This window comes from Oenanthe melanoleuca, chromosome 7, assembly GCF_029582105.1.
Source record: "Oenanthe melanoleuca isolate GR-GAL-2019-014 chromosome 7, OMel1.0, whole genome shotgun sequence".
NCBI lineage: Eukaryota > Metazoa > Chordata > Aves > Passeriformes > Muscicapidae > Oenanthe > Oenanthe melanoleuca.
In genome coordinates, this window is record NC_079341.1 from 192596 (window position 1) to 204040 (window position 11445).

At 54.4% G+C, this 11445-nt stretch overlaps 1 pseudogene; it reads right to left on the reverse strand.

The window, feature by feature from the left end:
* Window positions 1-11065, reverse strand: part of LOC130255594 (zinc finger and SCAN domain-containing protein 2-like) — a 61337-nt pseudogene extending 50272 nt beyond the window's left edge.
* Between the last annotated feature and the right edge of the window lie 380 nt (window positions 11066-11445).

Here is an 11445-nt window from a genome sequence, read left to right on the forward strand (position 1 = left end):
GAATATAAATCATAGTAGTAATAATTTTAATAATATTCAGTTTTTTAACCTAATTATGCCACTCAAATTATGGGTGAATTTTCTGTCTACTGATATGTATTTCTTAGGGTTCCCAGGGACTGCTTCATGGTGTTGTAGGATTTGTTGTGGTGTTTGTTCATCTTTTCCACATTTTTGGGAGCTCCTTCCATCCAGGGCTGCATCAATTGACCAGTTTTATCTAATTAAATCATCAATTACTTGGAGTCCCAACTGATTTCTCTGGACTAGCAAAAACACCCCAGTGCTCTAATACACCCTATATAACCTAGACAGTGAGAGCACATGTTGGAGTGGGGAGAGGGATGATTCCTCCGCAGTTTTTTTAATAAAGTTTTCACAACATTCTCTGTTTGCTGTTTCCCTTTGCAGCTTAACAAGTTTCTGTTGCAGTCAGGTATCCTCACTCTGGGCTCTGCCTTTAGCTGTGCAAATTCCATCTGTGCAGGCAGGCAGAGCTTGGGGTGAGGGCCAGAGGGAATCAGCCCAATTCCTCCCCCAGGCAAGGTGACCCTGGTGGCTTGCCCACACTTTGCCCCAGCAGTGTTAATTTGCATTTCTAAAGCTCCTCTCCTGGCTGTCTGGAACCCTGCTTCTCTTGTAGAGCAGCCATTGGATGATTCATATGTGGCTGCCCCACAATCTGCTTTTTTTTTTCTTATTAACAATACTCTATTAACTTTTTATCTGTTCAAGTGTCACCTTTAAGGCTCTTCCAGTTTTGCAAAATCCATCCTAAATGTGAACATTGAAAAACCCATACCGATATTTTGCCATCACTAAGAACCGCACAGATATATACAGAAAAAATCCCAATGCAAATGGTCAAACCGTTCATGTGGGATGAAAGGGTGGGATTGTGCAGGAGAAGGAGGAATAGGAGGAGGAAGATGAATGTGAGGAAGGGTAGGGACACAGGAGGAGGAGGAACAGAAACAGGAAGGGGCACAAAGTTCCATCCCTCCCTGTACCTGCAGCCTCTGCCCAAGCCCAGGAGCGTTGTCCCCATCACATGCAGCAGGTGACCAGAGAGGGGGATCCAGGATTTTCACAGGGGTCAATCTTGGTGTTTCTGAGCTTTATTGGGCTAAATGTTGGTGTTTTTTGTTTTTTCTTCTAGGTGCTGAATTTTTATATTTTGGAGGGGTTTTTGGCCATATCTTGTTTTTTGGTGGGTTTTTCATCTGTGTTGTGATTTTTGGAGAATTTTTGGGCTGAATCTTGGTGTTTGGGATGTTCTTATACATGCAAGATGCCCAATGTCTTCCTGAGTTGCACTTGGGCGAGGAGGAACCCCCAGCCCAAGGCCCTCTCCTCTTGTTTTTTTTCTTCCAAACCAGGAGTTTTCATTCCCAAGGCGTGCGCAGATGGAGGAAGAGGAAAAGCCCCGGAGATCCCTCCCAAGGAGGGGCTGCAAACCCAGCCCAGGGAGCTGCAATGAAGAGGAAGGACTCTACCTGAGCCGGGAAGGCAGCTGGAGATGCAGGCAGAGCTCAGAGCTGGTGGAGAAGCCTCATGGAGGGGAGAAGCCCCACAAGTGCTTGGAATGTGGGAAGGGTTTCAGCTGGAGCTGCCATCTGATCCAGCACCAGAGGATCCACACTGGGGAGAAGCCCTATGAGTGTGGGAAATGTGGGAAGGGATTTAGAGACAGCCACTGCCTGATGTAGCACCAGGTGATCCACACTGGAGAACAGCCCAACACCTGCTTGGAATGTGGGCAGAGCTTTGGGCTGAGCTCTCAACTGAGGAGCCACCAGCGCATCCACACCGGGGAGAGGCCCTGTGAGTGTCCTGAGTGTGGGAAGAGCTTCTCACACAGCTCTCACTTGACCCGACACCAACGGAGCCATCACTAGGGGAAGCCCTGTGAGCTCTTCCCCGAGTGTGGGAAGAGCTTCGTGCTCTGCTCCAGCTCCATCCCCCATGGGAGGATCGGTGTTGGATGATCCCCAGTGACCCCTGTTGGGCAGAGCCCTGGTGATCCGTGGCCGTGGTAATCTGTGTTGGGTGGGGGGAAAGGGTTGGAGAGATTTCTCTCCTTTCTCCTTGTCCTGCTGTGTTTTGGTTGATAATAAATTCCCTCCCTGTGCCCAGGCTGGGTCTGTTGTTCCCGTTCGGTGTTCGGGACGGGATCTCTCCTGTCCCTTCTCTCAACTCCCGGGCCTCTCCTCAGCCAATCAGACAATGCGATGGAGAAGATTCAGCCAATCAGGGAGAGCAGCAGTGATGACTCCCCGGTTGCCGGGCAGACCCGCAGCACCCAGTGTTCCCCACCTGGACCCCGCCCTCCCCGCGCAACCACGATCCCCCCGCGGGGTCCCCCCAAGTCCCTCCCCAGTCCCGCCCCACAATAAACGGGACCGGGGCGCACTGGGAAGCTTTATTGGGAACACTGGGAGCAGCTGGGCGGGGGCAGAGTGACAGTTGGGCTGGAGGGGGCACTCGACCTCCTCCAAAATCAGCGCGGGGACAGAGTCGGGGATCCCGGCTGGATTTGAGGCCACGGGAAGAGGCTGCAGCCATTGTTGATTCAGGAGCTCTCTGGGCATAGGAAGGTGAGTGACACCGAGCTGGGGGCCCCAGGGGGAGCACACATGCTCTGGGACCCCCCTCACCTTCTTGCACAGGTGGAAGCTGAGCCCGAGCACCAGGAAAACAAAGCCCAACACCCATCAGCACCTGGCTGCGGGCAGCGTCCAGCAGCACCTCTGGGAGTCCACAGGGCAGGACCCCCCAAAACCTCTCACAGACATTCCAAGCCCCTCCAAGCACCCTCCCATTCATCTCCAGCCCAGCCAGGAGCCTCCAAAGCTCCTCCCAATCTCTTCCCAGCCTCCCCAGGACCCACCAAAGACACTCCTGTCTCTCTCAGGATTCCATAACCCCTTCCCCGTTGCTCCCTACTACCCCAGGACCCCCAAACCCTCTCCCAGTCCCTTCCCAGCACCACCAGGAGTCACCAAGATCCCCCCAGTCTCTTCCCAGCACAACCAACCTCATTCCAACCCCTGATCTCCAATCTCTGGTGTTTTTCCATCCGCTCCAGGCTCACTCAAATCCCTCCCAGTTACACCCAGCACCCCCAAACTCCCTCCCAGTGCCCACCAGGACCCCTCGAACCCCATCCCACTCTCCCCAACATGCATACAACCCTTTCTCAGCCCTTCCAGACCCCTGAACCCCTCTCCCAGTTTGAACCAGGCTGTGTCAAACTCCCTCCCAGTTACTCCCAGCACCCCCCAATCCCTCTCCCAGCCCCCCAGTGCCTCCCCCCCTCCCTCCTGTACTGTGGGATCCAGGCCATGTCCCAGTGCCAGCTGAGGAGCTGCTCCAGGCTGACGTGCTCCACCTGGCAGCTGGAGGTGACCCCACGCTGAGGGGTTGGTGTTTCCAGCAGCACCAGGAGCTGGTGGGTCCAGCCCCACTGCGGACCAGGTCGGTGGCCACCACATGCCCTGAGAGCTCCTGCTGGCCCTGGAATCACCTCATCTGGATCTTGGCAGGGTAGAAATCCATCACAGAGCATAGCTGGCAGCCAAGGCCGCAGGGCTGGTGCTCACAGCCAGCTTGGCCCCATCCCATCCCATCCCATCCCATCCCATCCCATCCCATCCCATCCCATCCCATCCCATCCCATCCCATCCCATCCCATCCCATCCCAGCCCCTGCGGACATGCTCCCCCTGCATCTCCCCTGGGGCCCTGCCACACGGACACCTCGGCACTGAGCGCTGCCTCGGGGTGCTCTGTCTTTTGCAGGAAACTCTGGTGCTGTGGGTGACTGTCCAGGTGCCCGAGTGGCACCACACAATGGTCTCTTATTCTGCCCGTGTGTTCGTGGCTCTGCTCTTCCAAATTTTTGGCACCACAGAGCAGATGCCACAGGATGCTGAGAACTTCTGGACAGCGTGCTGGGAGGAGCACCACCTTCCCAGCAACCCCAACAGGTGCCAGTCGCCCTGTCCTTCCCATGCCCTTGTGGCCAGGGCCAGAGCTCCCAGCGTGACCTGGCCTTTGCTCTGCACACAGGTTTGCAGTGCAGACCATGAAGGCTCTGCTCTGCCGCCTGGGCCGCGATGAAATGCTGGTGGCTCTGGAGCGCAGGCAGGTCTGGGACACCCTGCTCTGTGCTGACACCAAGCACTGTGCAGTGGGGCTGCTGGCCAGGTGAGACCCCCTTCTCCCCGCTGCCAGCATTGGTGCCCTGAGCCCAGAGTGCCCCACACAGTCCCCGTGGTTGTGGCCGAGAGCCTTGGCACCGAGGGACGGCCGAGCAGACTGGAAAAGGCTGGGAGAGGAGGAATCCCAGGAGCAGCCGCCTCCCCAAGGGCCCACGTTCCCTCGCAGGGTGCTGGGCAAAGGTCATTCTCCTCTGTGAGTCAGTCCTGGCAGAGCTTTGCCCGCCCGGCTCAGAACCTCAGTGCCTTTCTCCCCTGCCAGGGAGATGCGCCGTGGCTTGAGCCCCTTGTGTTCCTGCATCGCCACGCACCTGCTCAACCTGCCCATCTGGGGGCAGCCTCGCTGGGATCTGCCGGCGCTGGCGTTCTTTGTGGAGCTGAGCCTGAGGGCCAGCGCTGCCTGGCTGAGCTGCCTTCCAGCTCTCTGGCCTCTGGGAGCCGCAGCCGCCTGACACGGTGCGCACCCGGTGCCGCTGCCTGGGCCCGGCCCTGGGCGGTTCCGCGCTCCTGCCGGCCGGGTCCCTGTCACTGCCCTGTGCCTTTCAGGTCCTGCAGTGTCTGCACTTGAGCAAACACGGGCACAGTGCCCTGTCGGTCATGTCCAGGCAGCTGCCGAGCGAGAGCAGGGACAGGCTGTGCCTGGAGCTCAGAGGCCTCGTGGTGCTCAGCAAGGAGCCCTCGCTGGTGAGAAGGCGGCAGTGGCTGAAGCTGCACTGGCAGCTTGGGGCTGGGCAACACAGCCCCTTGCACTTGCCTGGGATTCGGCAGCTGAGGCAGCTGCTCCCAGCTCTCCTGCCTCCTGCTTCAGCTGCCCGAGTGCCTTGGCACAGGCCTCTGGCCTCTGGGCCCTGAGGCAGCTGGGTGGGGGTGCAGGGTCAGGTCCCTGTTGGTGCTGCAGCCCTCCAGGGCTTCACAGCACAGCCTTGTGTTGCACACAGAGCGGAGGAATATGCGGCCTGTATCAACACCTGGTGGAGCAGCTGGCTGATCCAGATCGAGAGATGGTTGGGATGACCCTCTCTGTGCTCGCCCATATGCTCCAGGGGAAAGACCTCAAGATACCCAGCGCCAGCACCCCGAAGCTGGCTGAGCCACTCCTGCCACACCTTGAGAACGTAAGGCTCTGTGCCCACGGGCACTGGACACTGCCCGGAAACTTTGTGCCCTGGGCAGTTTTGGGCCTTTGCCCTCCTGAGCTTGGACTAGTCAGTGCTGAGCTCTTCTCCTTTCCTCCAGGACAACAGCCATGTGCAGCTGCTCTCCATCCAGCTCTTCTGCAAGGTGATGGAGCTGGTAGTGGAAGAGGGGAAAAGGCTCTCACGAGAACTGTGAGCCAGAGCCTGCTCCCACTCTTCTTGCGCTGGCACGACGAGCACGGGTGCCTGGCGAAGGTGAGGTTTTGTGCCGTGCTGCTGCATCCCTGGCAGGGGCTCTGCTGCTCCTGCCCTGGCGCCTCGCGGGCTCCAGCCTCGCCCTGCCCTTGGCACAGGGACGCGGGTCCCGTGCCCCCGGGCTCTGGTGCACGCGTCCGGCTCTCTGCTGCTCTCCAGGCCTCTGGCGAAACCCTGCTTTGTGCGGCACGCCTCCTGAGGAGGAGGGATCTCGAGGAGCTGCTGACCCAGGAGCGGCGCACAAAGGTCACAAAGTGCCTGGTAAGGCTGGCCTGGAAGCCCCAGCTGCAGACTGGAGAAGCCCCCTGGCCCCGGAGCTCAGCGTGCGGGGCCGGCAGCTGTGGCCCTGCCCAGCGCCGCAGCCAGAGCAGCCACAGCCTGCGCCCCACACGGGGGCTGCTCCCTTCGCTGGGGCTGCACGGGCTCTGTGCTGCCAGGGCTTGCTGGAACACTCCTGATGGGAGAGAAGGAGGAGCTGCAGGCCCTCAGTGAGGGTGAGTGAGAGCAGCCGCCCTCGGGGCAGCGGGGGCCGCCAGGGGCAGCTGCAGGTGCCGGGCACGGAGCTGCAATCGCTGCCCGGGGTGCGGAGGGCTCTGCTCCCTGTGCGGACGAGGGGCCGCGTGGGCAGAGCACGGAGAGCTCTCAGGGACACAGGGGGATCCGTGGCCATGTCTTGGTTTGAAGGACAGGTGTCTGCCGATAAAGGCAGAAGCTTTTTTTTGAAATGGAGAATGTAAACCCCCTTCTTCTAAATTATTATTTTAATTTTGAAATTAAGGGGCTTTCATGCAAAGATATGGGAATTAGGAATAACAGTTACCAGGAAAATTAAAATAGAAACGCAGTATTACAAAGAACAATTCCAACCCTGACAGAGTCAGAATACAACCTGACACCCTGTCAGTCAGGGTGCTGGTAGCAGTCTAATTAAATGGTGGCTACAGTTTTCCTGCCGTGGTAGATGTGCTTCAGTTGAAGCAGTGGTTCTGTAGAAAGGTGCAGTTTTCTTTTGAAGGTTTAGGGATGATGTGGAAAAGGTCCGGTTTTCCTCTGGAATTCAATGGAAAGACGGTATCTTGTCCAAATTTCAGGTTTTTTATCTACGTAGGAAAATCTTGGCTCCTCCCCCTGACTGGAGCATTTCCCAAGGGGATATTGTCACTTTATTAGTCATACAGTGGAACTTAGTGGCTTATCAGCAGATGATATGTTCCTGGAGGGAGGATGGGTTGTAGAAAAGATGATTGCCTCACCTGCTCTTAAAGATGGCCCATTAACAGATAGTATGTGCCACAGAGATAAGGAATCACTACTCCACCCGGCTTTAACAGAGGGTGATAGAATACACATTTCTGGCCACATCAACCCAACACAGGCCAGCACCTTCCAGCCCGTGCCCTGGTCTCCTGCTCCCTCGTGGCCGTGGCAGGAGCCGGGTGGGATGGCCCTGGCAGGAAAGTTTCCTTGGATTCCCGCAATCCGGCCTCTGACTGTGGCTCTGTTCCTCTCTCTTCTAGCCCTTCAGGCCCTGAGGGAAGACGAGAGCCCCTCCTTCATGAGCCAGGTTATCCAGGTGGCATCTGACAGAAGATCTGCCGAACTTCATCTGCTGGATCAGAAGAACCAGTGTCCTTCAGCGACCTTCCCATTGAAGATGGGACCAGCTGCAGAGCAGAGGGGACCCGCTGGAGCTCCAGGCACAGCTCTTGCTGGTCACAGCTGAGCCTGTGGCAAGCTCCACGAGCTCCTGCCATCTCCCTCCCTGCTGGCAGCTCCCTCCCTCCATTCCTCAGGCCCTGCCCATCCCCTGTTTTGCCTCCCAGCACACCCCTTCGCTTCGCCTTCCCTTCATAAAGTTTGGTTTGTTCACTTTACCCACGTCTCTGTGGAGCCTGAGCAGCGCCAAACCTGAGCCCTGGGACACACAGGGCCCTGCTGCCATTCTCTTCTGTGCTGTGCTCTGTGCACGGACAGAGAGGAAAAAGGGCAGCTCACGATGCAAAGCTCCCTGTCCTGCAGGTCCTCTTGCACAACACCGTGGGGGTTAAAGGTTGTGCTGAGCACGCTGAAGGGGACAAGGAGCCTGGGTTTTAGAAGAGCCAGCTTGAGTATGCTCTGAGCCCAGCCTTGAGGGATTCCCTGGAAAGCATCCACGGAGGGCAAAGGAGCTTGCAATGCTGGAAGTGTTCACAAAGAGCTTCCTGAAAGCACAGCAATGCTCCATCCCCACACAGGGACGGGAAGAGGGCAGAACAAGAGGCCATCGTGCCCTAGCAGTGAGCTCTGGGTGTGCTAAAAGCAAATGAAGCAGCAGCAGCAGCAGTGGCAGAGTGGCTGAGACTCAGAGCGCGACCGTGCACACACTGGGTGAGGTTCTGGGGGCTCTGGTCTCCCCACAAGTGAGGAATGGCAGCCCCTGCCTCAGACCCAGTCAGAAACCCAAGCAAGTGAGACCAGAGGCAGGGGACTGTCACAACAGCCAGAGCTGCACTCACTTTGCCACTGCGGGCCCGTGCCCAGGACTGGTCACGCTCCTGGAACAGGAGGTTTTAGATGTGGCTCGAGCAGTGGCTCCATGGCCTTTTGGCTCTCAGATTGCATTTGAAGCAGGCAAGGAGAGGGGAAAGGTCTTTTGCATAGGATAAAAAGGATTTATTACGTTGAAGAATCTGTGGAGCAAAAACAAAAATGGCAAAGGTGCAATAACTTAAATATGGGGGAGGTTCAAAGGGAAGGTAAAAATTCTTAGAAAATTGGAGAAATTCTGAGGAGGGATTAAGAGTAGGGTTTAACAAAGGCACTGTCCAATGAGGGAGGTAGGGGGAAAACTGGGTCATATGGACTAATGAGACCTGGATTTTAGGGGATTTTTAAAGAAGAATTCCAAGCAGGGGGTTGGCACAAAGCAGGATTGACAGGTAATTCAGGACAGATTGACACGGTGGGTAGAGGGTATAATTTTGGACTAAACCATTAACTTGGGCAATAACAGAACACACCATTAACAAGAAGCAGACTACAACAGGTGTCTGTGCAAGCTGGGGATCCTCATGCTTAGGAGGGAGGGAAGTATCTTTTTTGGAGGGGTTTCCACCTCACTGTCTCCAAAATCTTGGTCTTTGCCCCAGTTCATCAGCATTTGGCTGTGCAAGACACCCTTGGGCAACAGGAAATCAAAATCCTGGAATCACTGAGGTTGGATGTAGCAGTTTTGGTTTACTAATTTGAAATTTTTTTGTTGTGGGACAGAATTAGGAGGAAGATAAAAAACAGGTTTAACTTTGAATGCTCTAAAGAGAAATCTTATTCCTAAAAACTGTAAGAAAAAAATGTAGAATAAAACTTTAGACTACTTTTTTAATACGAAAAATGTACAAAAAACTCAGTTAGTTTACCATCTTTGAAACAGTTTTTTACTAACTTACTTGAAAGAAGAGACGTTTTTCAGTCTAAGATACCTTCACAAGAAAGTTTTCTTTCAGTTTTGATATTACAGTGGTTAGCCGCCAGGAAAATGGAAATCTGATTACTATCTAAAAACCGTTTTTCAGACTAACAGTTTTCCTCATAACTTTTACTGAGGATTATATTAATTTATGAGGCACACTTTAAGGATTATATAAATTTAAACAAAATCTTACTTTAATTTTGAGAACAGAAGGCTTTTTTCTTTTTCTTTTTTTGGGGGAAACAACTGTGGCTTTTTCATTATTTAAACATAGGGGACTACAGCAATTTTAACATTTGTTTACTTTAATATTAATGCCTTTGTTTATATTGGCCGTTAGAACAGTCATATTCATTTCATAAAATTTTTATGCCTTATAGAGGAAACAAGAATTTTTCCCCATAGTTTAAAAAAAGAGAGAAATTTTACTGCAGGACTTTTCTCCTTTCTTTATTTGGGATTTGACTTTTCTTTTTGTTTGATTTCAGTGTTTTTATATTGTTTCTGTGTGTATTACTATTTTGTTTTTGTTTTATTTAGGAGAGAGAATAAAGTATCTGTAAAGTTTTATTCTGGGCACTGTAAGAATTAATACCTTGCCCGGGCAGCAGAGTTTTTTGTGATTTTTTCCAGGTGGAGCAGTCAGAGTTATTTACAATAAAGAGCCTTTCAAGGCCACGCTGGGGGCTGGGTGAGGACTGCAGGGTTTAGTCAGAGAAGCGGTGATGAGTTTCTGGTTCATGGCTGTTCTCCAGCACCCGCTGCACTCAATCCCAGCCGCGGGCCGGGGGTTCTTCCTCCACCCTGCCCACAGACAAGGCTGTGCGGCCTCGCCAGAACGGGGCTCAGCTGTTTCTCCCCCAGGCCGCGGGGGCAGCGGGGCGGGCCCGGCCGTTCGGAGCCGCTCCGGGCCGGGGCAGGGCAGGGCTCTGCCGAGGGGCAGGGATGTCAGCAACGGGCCTTTCCTTTCCTTTCCCTGGATATCGGGGGCCCGGCAGCTTCCTGAGCTCTGAGTCAGAGCCCGCCTGCCCCTGCCCGGCCCGGGCCGCGAGGAGGGGGCCTGGGCTGATGTGACTTTGTGAGAGGCTGCAAGGGAAAGAGAACTTGCCCGGGGCTTTTTATGTGTGTATTATAGATGCATAAACTTCCTTATTGCTGTAACAATGTGTCAATGCGTCAATATTAAAAATCCAACACTGACTGGTTCTTGTCAGATAAAAGGGAGACTGCCCAGATCTTGACAGGTAAAAAATTTCAGGAAATCTTTACAAATCACCACATAGAAAAAGACCTCCAAGACTATTCAGTATTCCTGGATGCCTACAGGAGACAGGACTGAACACAAAAGATTTGCCAGGGTTGAAAGTCAACAAATCCATACTCCCCAAGGAATTCCCAATGTCGGTTTGCGTTCTGATGGATGTTCCTGTCCCTGTGTTCATCCAGGTGCCCACAGGGAGACAGGATGATGCAGAGCTCCTCCCACCAGGTGTCTTCCCAACACAGATCACCAGGACCAAGGATCATCAGGGCTCTGCCCAACGAGGTCACTGGGGATCATCCAACACTGATCCTCCCATGGGGGATGGAGCTGGAGCAGAGCACAAAGCTCTTCCCACACTCGGGGCACTCACAGGGCTTCCCTTAGTGGTGGCTTCGTTGGTGTCGGGTCAAGGTTGAGCTGTGTGAGAAGCTCTTCCCACACTCAGGACACTCGTAGGGCCTCTCCCCAGTGTGGATGTGCCGGTGGGCACTGAGGGTGGAGTTGTGCTTGAATCCCTTCCCACAGTTGGGGCAGTGGAAGGGCCTCTCCTCTGTGTGAATCCGCTCATGTAGGAGGAGATGGGAGCTGGTCTGAAACCTCTTCCCATACTCAGGACACTCACAGGGCCTCTCCCCAGTGTGGATTAGCTGGTGTTTTCTCAGATTGGAGCTGACCCCAAAGCTTTTCCCACATTCCAAGCAGGTGTAGGGCTGTTCCCAAGTGTGGATCACCTGGTGCTGCATCAGGTGGGAGATGTTCCTGAAGCTCTGCCCACATTTCCCACACTCATAGGGCTTCTCCCCAGTGTGGATCCTCTGGACCAGATGGCAGCTCCAGCTGAAACCCTTCCCACATTCCAAGCACTTGTGGGGCTTCTCCCCTCCATGAGGCTTCTCCACCAGCTCTGAGCTCTGCCTGCATCTCCGGCCGCCTTCCCAGCTCAGGGAGGGTCTTCCCTCCTCATTGCAGCTCCCTGGGCTGGGTTTGCAGCCCCTCCTTGGGAGGGATCTCCGGGGCTTTTCCTCCTTCTCCATCCACCCACACCTTGGGAATGAAAAATCCTGGTTTGAGGGAAAAAACAAGAGGAGAGGGCCTTGGTCTGGGGGTTCTTATTTGCCCAAGT